General features: G+C 44.7%; 1 long non-coding RNA gene across 1 annotated transcript; it reads right to left on the bottom strand.

Moving 5' to 3' along the window:
• Positions 1–7,344: 7,344 nt before the first annotated feature.
• LOC109368299 lies at positions 7,345–9,318 on the bottom strand. The gene is made up of 3 exons (XR_002116205.1): positions 9,251–9,318; positions 8,141–8,271; positions 7,345–7,620 (listed from the first exon to the last, which is right to left on the bottom strand). It is a non-coding gene; the product is annotated as an uncharacterized LOC109368299 (long non-coding RNA).
• Between the last annotated feature and the right edge of the window lie 2,075 nt (positions 9,319–11,393).

Genomic DNA, 11,393 nt, shown 5'->3' with positions numbered 1-11,393 from the left:
CTTACGACCAATGAATTGAGGGAAAGAGAGGCTTTTCCTGGGATCAATTCATCTCATTATGAGGCAAGTAATTAAGAAGTTGGCAGGAAGGCTCAGCTGTTCCCTGAGGTGGTCACTTCCTGCCACCAGCTGTGGAACAAGCTGAGAGTGATTATCTGTCTGTTTTAGGTTAGAGAAGAGTATTTCTGCAATGGATAGGTGATAATGCTGCTATTCAGTGACAGGCTGGAGAGTTGGGAACCTAATGAGGCTCAAGAAGGGCAAGAGTAGAGTCCTACACCTGCAGAAGAAAAACCACATAAATCAGTACAGGTTAGGATCTGACCTGCTGGAAATTAACTCTCTGGAGAAGGACCTAGGTATTCTGATGGGTTTGCCATAAGCCAGTACTGTGTCCTTGTAGCCCAGAAGGCCAATGGTATTCTGGGGTACATTAAAAAGAGTGTGGCCAGTAGGTCGAGGGAGATGGTCCTCCCCCTCTACTCTGCTCCAGTGAGGCCACATCTGGAGTACTGTGTCCAGTTCTGGGCTCCTCGGTATAAGAATGACAGGGAGCTTCTAGAAAAAGTCCAGAGAAGGGCCATAAAGATGATGAGAGGCCTGGAACATGTTTCTTCTGAGGAAATGCTGAGATACCTGGAGCTGTCAAGCCTGGAAGAGAGAAGGCTGAGAGGGGATCTCATCATTGTTTATAAATATCTAAAGTGTGGGAGTCAAGTGGATGGGGCCAGACTGTTTTTGGTGATGCCCAGTGACTGAACAAGGGAAAATGGGCACAAACTGCAGCACAGGAAGTTTCATATGAACTTCTTTAACATGAGGATGACATAGCACTGGAAGAGGCTGCCCAGAGAGGTTGTGGAGATATTCAGAACCTCCTTGAATGCTTTCCTGTGCAACCCATTGTAGGGAATCTTCCTTAGCGGAGATTTGAACTACATGATCTCCGGAGGTCCCTTCCAACCCCTATGAACTGTGATTCTGTGAAGTCAGCCTGGAGTTTATCACAGACATGCTTGTCACTGACCATCTTCTCACCATCTCTCTCCCAAGGAAGAGTTCCTTTGTTGTCAACAACAGAGAAAACGTAGAACTGTGAAGTATTACAGCTCTTCTCAAGTTGGGATGGAGTGGGCAAACTGCTTACTGCTTATTATGTGGTTTTTCAAGGGATGCATACGGAGATATTTCCTTCCTTGGAGTGATATCACAGTACCTCCAGGGCTGTATGAAGTTAAGTCAGTGGCATCATTAGCAGCCATGGGGTCAGCTTTCCTGTCTGTGCTACCTCTCCTTTATCTGCACAGCTGGGGCTGGAGGGTTAAGGGGAGTCCAGTGGCTCTGAACTGGGCAGTGAGCTATGCTGGTATTCCTTTCTTGGCACTGAGATGAATGATGCTTAGTCTTGTAGTTAATTTGAAGGGGCCACATCTGGAAGTGCTTTAAGCAGCCTTAGTCTCTGTGGCAATTTGCCTGAGTAAGCACCTCAAGATTTAGCCAGCAGAGAATATGCATTGCATAGCTCATTAAGAGCCTAATCACTCCCCTCTGGGTCGAATTCAAGTGGCTATTAAAACCAATGTATTTATTTGCAAGGAAGAATGCTAAAGAGGCTGCAAGAGATATATGAAATGTGTCTTGGAAAAATGTCATCGTGATAACTACACGAGGAGGAGACTGAGCCCCTTGCTTGCTGTAAGACGTGGGGTTTTCTGCACCAGGGAAATGGGAACGTGAAGGGTGTCAGCTGGTGGAATGATGAAAATATCTCACTGCCAAGTGACAAGAAGCCCGTGGCACATCAAATAGCAGAGAAGGACTATGCAGATAACAGCTGGCTGGCAGGGGAGCTGTTTCCTCTGATTGGAGGCTGTCTCCAAGGAACATGGACTGACTCTTTGCTTACTGACCTTGAAAATGGAACTAATTTCAGAGGCAGCCTTCTCTTATTTGCAGAAGTTTAAGCACATTTGTTTCTATAATGAATTTGAATGCAAGTTGCTGTGACATCACAGGCAAAAAGGATCATTCCTCATTTATCATGGTGTCTTCCTGCCTCCACAGGGGCCAGCTGCTGTTTTGTTATAAATGACAGACAAAAATGTTTTTAATGTGTGGCTTCATCTTGCATAAAATATGATAAAAGGACAGAGCTGAGGCTATGAGGAACAGAGGCAGAAGCATGCTCTGGGCAAAGATCATTAAATGTCCAATGGCTGTGGATATTCTGGGAGTTGGGAGAGAAGGATGCATTTTACATGAGGAAAAGATTCATTTATAGGAGAATAAGAGGATACTCGTGCTTGGCACTCTGCCAGCACATGTAAACAGACGTGACACAAACGCAAGTATCTCCTTATACAGCTATCTTCAACCTCCCTTCTCCTTTGGTAGTGACTCTTAAGAAAGCAAACTCTTCCCGGAAAGAATCACTGCTTTCCAGAGCAGTGGACTTTTCTGTTGCAAAGTCAGTAAAGTCCTGCAGGAATTCTTGGAACACCTCCAAAGATGTGCAAGAAAGCCAATAATTTGTTGTCAATCACAGCGTGCTTTCGGAATGCAGGGAGGCTATGGCAGCTGAGGGTGCTCTGTATTTCAGCAAGTCAGAGCTCCTCTGCAGATTTTCTCAACATCATAGAGCTGGGTCATTTTAATTTAGTGGCTTATTCTCTATATTCTCATTTTAGTGCCAGCTGTCACTGCAAGAAGACGGTAAGGCGATTGAATCCATCCAGGTTGGTTTATTAAGCTGAACTACTCTCCTCCACTGATGAGGAGGTCACCTTGCAGGTATCAGAGAGCTGGAACAGGCGCCTATTGCTGACTGGCTGCTGGCTCTGCAGGTCTATACTCTCCCCCATGGTACTTTCCCTGGTTACTATATCAAGCAGGACTTGCAAATCCACCAGAGGTCCTGGTTCTGGACAAGCTGCAATGCAGAGGCTGAACCAGCTTTATCCACCTTTGCTTTTCTGAATTCCTAGAGGAGCTGATGGCCTGCTCAGCTCTCAGCACAGAATATGCACCCTGGCTCCATTTGTTGATAAAAGTCCTCTTTGCAGTTGGTGCCCAAGAAAGGCTCTGAGCTTGCTTTATGTCAGCATCAGGGAAGTAGACTTACTGCTGTAGGTAAAGTAGGTTTTACCTCTGCTTGCCAGCTTATTTTACAGGGGAAAAAAAATGAAGTAAACCATACCTGTGGATTTGCTTTTCTTCTGCTTCTACCCCCATGTCCAGGTCTAGCTCTCCTCTACCTCATATGGAGTTGCCTGCTCCTTTTTTGCTGTGTGGCACTGAAATCAGCATGATGCTCCCCAGGTATCTCCATCTGGACTGGTTCACCTCTGCTCGGAGTCACCTTGACCTGGGAGATGCCATGGTGAGCCCTGGCACCAGGAAATTAAGGGAAGGAGAGCTTCGGGATAGTTGCTGCAAGCAGGGAGGACCCACAAAACAGGTCCCCTCCTGTGCTGGCCATATCTGTGCATCAAGCAAAGCTGTGGCAGGATCTCGTCACCACCACACCCTGGCAGGTCACCAGCAAGCAAGGTGAGGGAGAAGTGGGGACAAGATCACACAGCTGTGGGGAAGGAGGTGTATAACTGTGCCTATTTGGAGGCCCAGATGTGTCCATGTGACTCGAGTCAAACAGAACAAGAGGTAGCAAGGAGCACACATTCCTCTACAGACCCAGTTCCTGAAATTCATTTTGTCCTGTGCATTTCTGTGATTATGGATAAGCGGACAGGGAGGAAAGAAGAAAAGAAAGAAAAATCTTTGTTTTATTCTTGGACACACCCTTGAGTCTTTAGCTGTTTGCTCTGTATCTGCTCACTTGTACACTGTTTGTCCTGCTGATGGCTGAGCTACTCTAGGCCCTTGCTTCTGCTGGTGAGGAGTTATGCTCCCCTATCTCTCACTCCTCTTCCTCCCCTGTCTATTCCTCTATGTGCACAAGCCCCCCTGCCCCAGTCCCAGTATCACTGGACCTTTCCTCAGACTGAGCCCGCTCACCTATTTGACTAAAATCTTTTGCTGGGCAGAAATGAATTGGCACAGAGCCGGTTTGGACAGGCGAGGCAGAGCGAGGTGGTGCGGGATGTGAGTGTGCCAGTGCTTGCAGCCAGAGGACAGGAAAACACTGGAGGACATGGACTTCTCTCGTTTGGCATCGGTGACCTGGTATGCTGTCATGCATAACTCTCACCAGCAGATAGCTTGGCACAGGATTGTTTTCCATGATCTCAAGGGGCACCTCCATTCCAAACACCACCTCTTCAGCCAGGAATAACGCTTCAGCTCCCACGTGCTTCTAGATTTCCACTTCAACTCTGGCCTTAAATTGAACTCTTTGACAAAGAGTATCTGGCCAGCACTGTGGTCAAATTTACGGTCATTCCTTCTGCCAACATTTTTTACAGCATGCATGGCTGTTATGATGAACTCCTTGCAAAACAAGGATGTGGCAGCAGAAGGTTTCCCTTGCTATACTGGAGGCAGACCCAGAGTTTGCAGGTGCTCTATGCCTGCCTGGTCCTTCAGCATAAAGGCAGTGCTGGCATTGGCTTACACATGGATGTCACAGAGAAACTGGCAGCTACACAGGCTGACAGAGAGCACTACATTACTTATGATGTCCATGCAGCCAGTCTCTTGTGAGCATGGAGCAGGAGATCCATCCTGCTTCTTTCCCATGGATGCAGGATTGCAGGTGCTCAGTTTGATGTCCCATTATGCAGGTGGACAGAGACTCTTGTCCTGCTCCCAGCCATTACTAGGACCAGTCCATGCCGCCAGCAGGGCTTAAGGGACAAATCTCTACTCTGGTCATTGTGGTTTTCCTATCTGGCATGTATATCACATGCACATCCAGCTTTCCTGGATGCAGCTGACTCAGGGCTTCTCCACACCATGCAGTCTGCCTTCAGGGCATTGTGATAGTCCACCTCACTTGTAATCATGTTTCTTCTCACCAGAGGATGGTGAGGCACTGGCACAACTGCCCAGAGAAGCTATGGGTGTCCCACCATGGAAGCAGGTTGGATGGGGCCCTGGGCAGCCTGAGCTGGTGGGTGCAACCTTGCCCAGAGCAGCAGGTTGGAACTGGATGGGCTTAAAGGTCCCTTCCAAGCTGAGCTATTCTATGATTCTGTGATTCTCCACCACCTGAAAGCACATTTGCAGACTCACCATCTCTTAATTTGTTCTCCTTCCTCTTCTCTATCTTCTCTCTAACTTTCTGAAATGGGAACATTACTTAAAAAACAGGCAATGCAGAATGAGGACAGGCAGCCCTGGGAAAGCGGAGTCAGGCAGAACAAAATAATCGCCTTAGGAGGTGCTTCCAAAGGGCTTTGAACGAATCTGGAGCGCGCGTGTTACTCTCCTCGCTCTGTTTTTGTCACGTCTCTGCAATAAAGTGGACATTTTCCCAGCTGCTCGGCGGGGCTGACAGCGTGTTGTCAGGATGGGGCTGTGCCCTAAATACAGACTCTGCAGGTTCAGAAAGTTCCCTTCCTCTAATTGGAGCCGGCTCGCCGAGGTGAAGAAAAGCTGCAAAATTGTTTTAAGCTACGAGCAATTATAACAACCCTTACAGTGCCAGTGACACTAAGAGGATTTGTACTGGATTATATCTAACGTTAACATGATCTAATGCCTCCTGAATAACGCAGCCCGCAGCGGGACCGGCTCTTGGGGATGGGTGCCTTGTTCTTCAAAGTCACCTGGGGCTCAGGGAGAGAGGAGAGCAAAACTGTGCAGGGTAAATTTTGGTGCGATGTCGGGTCTGGTTTAAACATTGGAGATAGGGAGTGTTAGAGCAAGTGTGTTTTAATGAGAGCCCAGCAGCCTCTTGCTATTTGACATTCACCCAGCTGGGCAGGGAGATGCTGCAGAGTTCTCATGGTGCTGCCATGACAAGTGTCATGCTGGCCATGGTGTTAGGGCACTCTGGGTGACCCAAACTGTGACACCCTGCTGTCTCCAGGCTGCGTCAGATTGTCTGAGGTTGCTTTTAAAATAATTCTTTTTTTAGTAGAAGGGAGAATAATGGCACGGAGAGGCTTCAGCTGGTGTAGGCAGAAGAAAAATGGGATTAATTAGGATATGCCCTCATACGCACAGATTTAAGAGAAAGTTCTGCTCTGACAGAGCAGGCTGGAAAGGCTATATGCACCAGTGATCATGGTGGTGTATGGAAAAGGAGGGGAGGGAGAGATGGTGCAGGAGCTCAGCTTGCAGGATGGGATCTTGGAGAATACCTGCTCTGCTGCCAACCTAAGGTATGGCTTACAGGAAACTGCTTAATCTTTCTGCAGATCAGTTCCTCAGCTAGCTGAATCAGAGCAGTGAGGGATAAAGAGTAATCTGCATGGGTATGAGGTTCTCAAGACCTACATTAAGCAAGGACAGAAAAGGAGGAAAGCAGGTAAAAGAGGAAGGATTTGGAAGTCACTGTGCAGAATGAGGCACATGTGGCCTTGAAAGTTGTCCTTCAGGTCTTGGATTTTGCTGGTGAAATCAGCAGAACCAAGAAAAGTTCTCTGGGGATGAAAGCTTCAGGCATGACTGAATGTCACAGAATACAAACTGTGCTTGGGAAGTACCCAAGACTTGCCTTGCAGCAGTGGCAGCACCTGATCAGGTGGGTGCAGGGATCTTTCTTAGCCTAGAATTGATGCTTGATGGAGGGAACTAATGGGATGAAACAGGCTTTATATCCAAAATGGGAAGCCCCTCCCTGCCAGTGAGCTCTGCAGTGCTGAGTTCTGCAGCAGAGGTAAGGAACGAGGCCAAGAGGTCTAAATTACACTGCTGTATACGCTGCCTTTGAATTTGGCCCTGAAAGTAGGCTAGGTCAGCAATGCTGATGAATTAAAGAATTTCCTATGAAGCCCTTAGGAAATTTTAATCACTAATACAGTATGTTTATTTTGCAGAGCTGTAAAGAGCAATGCATCTATACAACAATGAACTGTAGTCTATCCTACCTAGGGGGTAAATTCAGACTCCAAAATATACTGAATGGGGTATGCTGAATGTCAGACAATTGACATTAAGTCCTGTGGCTCACACTGTCTGCTGCTTCCTAGTTCACTGCAGCCCACTTCAACAAGCCCCTTGCACCTTATTAATTCCACTTTATCACTCTCACGAACATTTAGGCATAGAATCAAAGAATCACAGAATCATTAAGGTTGGAAAAGACCACTAATGTTATACAGTCCAACCATCAACCCATCACCAGCACCATGTCCCTTAAAGGGGAACATGATGTATTGTCAAATTGTCAAAAAACTATAAGCCAAAATAAGCATCCAAAGGAATACAAACTTAGCTAAAAGGAAACGTATTTCAGAGAAGCATACTTTCATTTGGCTCTTCATTAGCCTCCTCACTGGGATTTTGGCTCCTGTCATGCATGGTACAGGAAAAGGGCCGGTACGGGTACGAGACAAAGGGAGGAGAATCCTAGGGCTGAGGAGAACCTTGGGAGATGAGATTGTAGGAAGGTGTGCCACCAGCTCTTCAGTGCAGGAATAAATGTGACCCACTGTGGAGTTTCTCAGAACTAGTGCTAATATCCTGAGCTTGCAGTATTTACGCAGCAATTATCACCTATAAAAAAAGGTGATAATATAGATTTTCATGATCAGAGGGCCAGCTGCTAAGCTGGTAGAAATGGGTGTAGCTCTATGTGCTCTACAAGAGCTATACTGGTTCATGCCAGCTGAAATTGCTCTCCAGAATTTTGATTCCATCATAAAATCAAAATAAAGTGAAGAAGGAATTCAGCTTAACAGAAAATTTGGAGTTGGAGATGTCTGAATTTCCACCTGGAAAATGTAGAGTCAAGCAGTGCACACAATCACACACTGATCATTTAATAACAGTTGCAGAGCATATATTTCTGGAAAGGAACTATTATAAAATGATGGTGAAGCAACTAGCTTTTAGCCTGTGGATTTCCATCTTTGCAAGATATTTTTTCTTGCATTCTATAAAATAATCAAATTGATACAATAGCGCTTTTTAAAATGGGGTCCCACAGAGGAGATCTACTGAAGTCTTAGGAAAAATATACCAATTTGTGATTTTAAAGTGTCAGGATTTTGTGTGTTTGTGTGTAGATACATACAGGTATCAGGTCAAAGTCCTGTCTTCCTGTAATGTCCATAGAGCATCCATTTCCCCAGTAACACAGTGGCTGTTGGTTGAACTTCATAGCAAAGAATCAGTGATGTCTAGGCAATTTCCTTAACATGGCAGCTGTAAGAGATTATAGAAGGGAGATGGGAGAAAGGTTTTCCTCAGTGGTTAACGCTTTCCTAAAGTTCAAATGAGGCGATATATAGTAAAATAAATTCAATCTATATTTTCCCTTCTTTCAATTTTAGCAGGAACTAAATGAAATGGACCTGTGTTGATTCTACTCAGTTCAATTTATCTTCGCTTTCTAATAACCAAGGTCGTTTTTACCTTCATGGAAAAAGGAACCTAATATAAAATCCTCACCCAGACTGAACAAACACATATTTGCAGTTTTTCAAAAGCTAGGTAGATGACTGATATATTATGTAATTCATTTCATGGCACACTGCTGAATGTTTTTTTATAGATAGTGTTTAACCTTGCCAATTTTGCTCTGAGATAATCACTCCTTTGAGGATAAAAATCTCACATTTACCATTACAAGAAAAAAGAACCCCCACCCACCAAAATCTGCAGCCTACAACAAATAATGGGGAAGTTACTTAGCCAGAAAGATAACGATTAGAGCGGTTTTCACTGCTGACTCTGTGATTAGCCAGTGGTTGTTATAATATTAATCAGAAATATAGTGATAACTGTTCAGACTACATTTTGATACAGCTAGTGAGCAATGACAAAATGCTTAGACATCTTACAATAACGTATTTCTGCCCTGACTAATGGAAGTGGCAAATAGATTCATACAAAAAAAATCCCTATATTTAGCACTAGAGCTATTTTCAGCATGTAGGAGCTTTGCTGGTGGTTCTCTGCTGTTTGTGATGGGGAATATTAATAACGCTAGAGTCTCCTGGAAGGGATGCAAACCTGGAAGACACCTCTGAGACACCCAAGAGGAGGACATCAAGGGTGACAGGCCACAGGGTCAACAGCAAATGGGTCTGTAACCCCTTTGCTACGTGAGACCTGGTGCTCCCCCAGAGACTGCCTTTGAGAGCTGAACAGTGCAGAAGGTCAATGCAAAGTGAAATATTACCTGGAGGGAGAAAAGTGTATGTATAAGCCTAGATTCTTCCTATCCTGCTGCAGGCATGTGGTTGAGGTAGCTAAGTTTGGAGCACTGTCAGCCCCTCATTCCTGTTATAACCACAGCAGGGAGGCGAGCACCTCCTGATGACAACTCAGCCCACCTGTGGTGTGAATCACCCTCAGGAGAGCCCAGGTTTCACCCCAGCTGCTGAAAGCCAAGCATCTGATGTGCTGTGGGATGAACCCTGGCCTTGACACATGGGAATATAATATGCAGCATCAGGCTATGGAGAGGCTTTATGCACAAATTGCCCTTAGATGGTGGAAGCAATACTTAGAAATTAACATGGTGACCCTGCATTTGTTTTTTAGTCATGTAAAGGAATTAATATTTTGACGATCTCTTTGAAGATCCATCTCCAATCCAACCAGAAGTAGCAACAGACAACGCAACAGCAAATAACAACCCCAAAAAGAGAAGCCTCAATTTGAGATGTCCTTTGAAAGCATGTTAGATCTCTAGTAAAATTTCTTTGACTAAAGAAGATTAATTATTACTATTACATTAAGTCTATATATTAATATATATATATTATTATCTCCCTTCTTTTTTTATTTTAATCTGTTTGACACAGGTTTCATTGCTCAAAAAGATTTTAAGAGCACTTCTCTCTTTAAAGTGTGCTTCATATTGCCACTACATAAATCAGACACAAAAGCTATTTTTTCTAAGTTTATTAACCCAAAGAAGCAAGTTCCCCTGGAACTACTCCCATAGAGTAAATAATTGGACCTTGATCTGATGAAGGCACTTAACAGCAGGCTTATTTTTAACTCCATGAGTGCAGCCATTGAATTCAAAGGGATTGTTCAGATGTTTAAGTTGAGTGCACATTTAAGTGCATTGCTGATCAAGTGTCCTAATCCTTATGTTGTTACACTGATTTCAGCAGGGCTGACAGTGCAGAGTGATGGCAGGGGGATGAAGATTGCAGGACCAAAAGCAGGGCTTGCTAAATCCCTATCTCTTTCCATCACCCCATATTTCTTTTATGTCTGGCTCAAAAGCAGAGTCTGTCATTTGGTTTTGTTTTGGTGGGTTTGGAGTTTGGCTGCTGGGTGTTTTTTGTTTTTTGTTTTTTTAATTCTTCATGTTTACCCATATCTACCTTCCTTGCTGTGGGGCAATATTCCCTTAGTTCTATGAGATGGAGAACACTCCTTCAACCTCCCCAAAACCATCTGAATAGCATGAAGAGGGAATGTAAACAAACTTCCAAATCCTGCAGTTCTTCTCTCTTGTGCCTAATCTTGAAATAAGGCTAATTAAGACCAACAGCACAGTACTCACTATGCAAAGATTACTTATCAGCTTAATTTGATACTTTTACTGACAGCTGACATACGCTTTCCTCTTCTTCCCTTGCTCCTTCCCACACTTCATTTTAAACAGGGATGAAGCTGTGCACATGCCTTTTGCTCTTCCCTTCTTCTCCTTGTCTCACATGAGACAGAATTGGTGCTTTCAGGCTCAAGAACTGATCTTGCCAAGAAGAGTCCGCTTTTCCTCAGAGCAGACCCATATGCCTTTTTCTTCCTAGCAGATGTACTACCAGAAAAACAGATTGGTGAAATGAAGCCTGCTCCTTAAAGGTGAACCGAAATGCTTGCATACGGTGTATAAAACACAGAGTCTGCTGCTTTGAACCACACACTTTGTAGGGTGTGTATTCGGTGCAGCTGCACTATGATCATCCTTGGAAACACGATGAGCGAGCTGAAAAGAGATTTACGAACCCAATTTTTCAGAGCTGCAGTAGCTCAGAATTATTGAGTTTCTCCATTCAGGGAAGTGCGAGAGGCCACACTAAGTCTGATGCAATTTAAACCACTTCATAGATCATGCTGGACATCTTCTAATATGCACCATTACAGCCTTGCGGGACCTGATAAATGTTCACCAGGGAAGAGGACGAGGTGTACTCCATTACATATGCTATGACTCTGTCCTCTTCCACTGCACCGTGTCCTCAGTTGATGTAAATCAGCATAGCTGTGGTGCAGTTAATGGGTTTTATGGCAATTTTCACCATTTGAGGATCTGGACAATCATGTTTATTAAAGCAGCTCAGAAAATTCAGTCCTTTTTT

The sequence above is a fragment of the Meleagris gallopavo genome, chromosome 6, assembly GCF_000146605.3.
Source record: "Meleagris gallopavo isolate NT-WF06-2002-E0010 breed Aviagen turkey brand Nicholas breeding stock chromosome 6, Turkey_5.1, whole genome shotgun sequence".
Taxonomy (NCBI): Eukaryota; Metazoa; Chordata; class Aves; order Galliformes; family Phasianidae; genus Meleagris; species Meleagris gallopavo.
The sequence above is the reverse complement of the archived record's forward strand: the minus strand, read 5'-3'. Positions and strand labels throughout refer to the sequence as shown.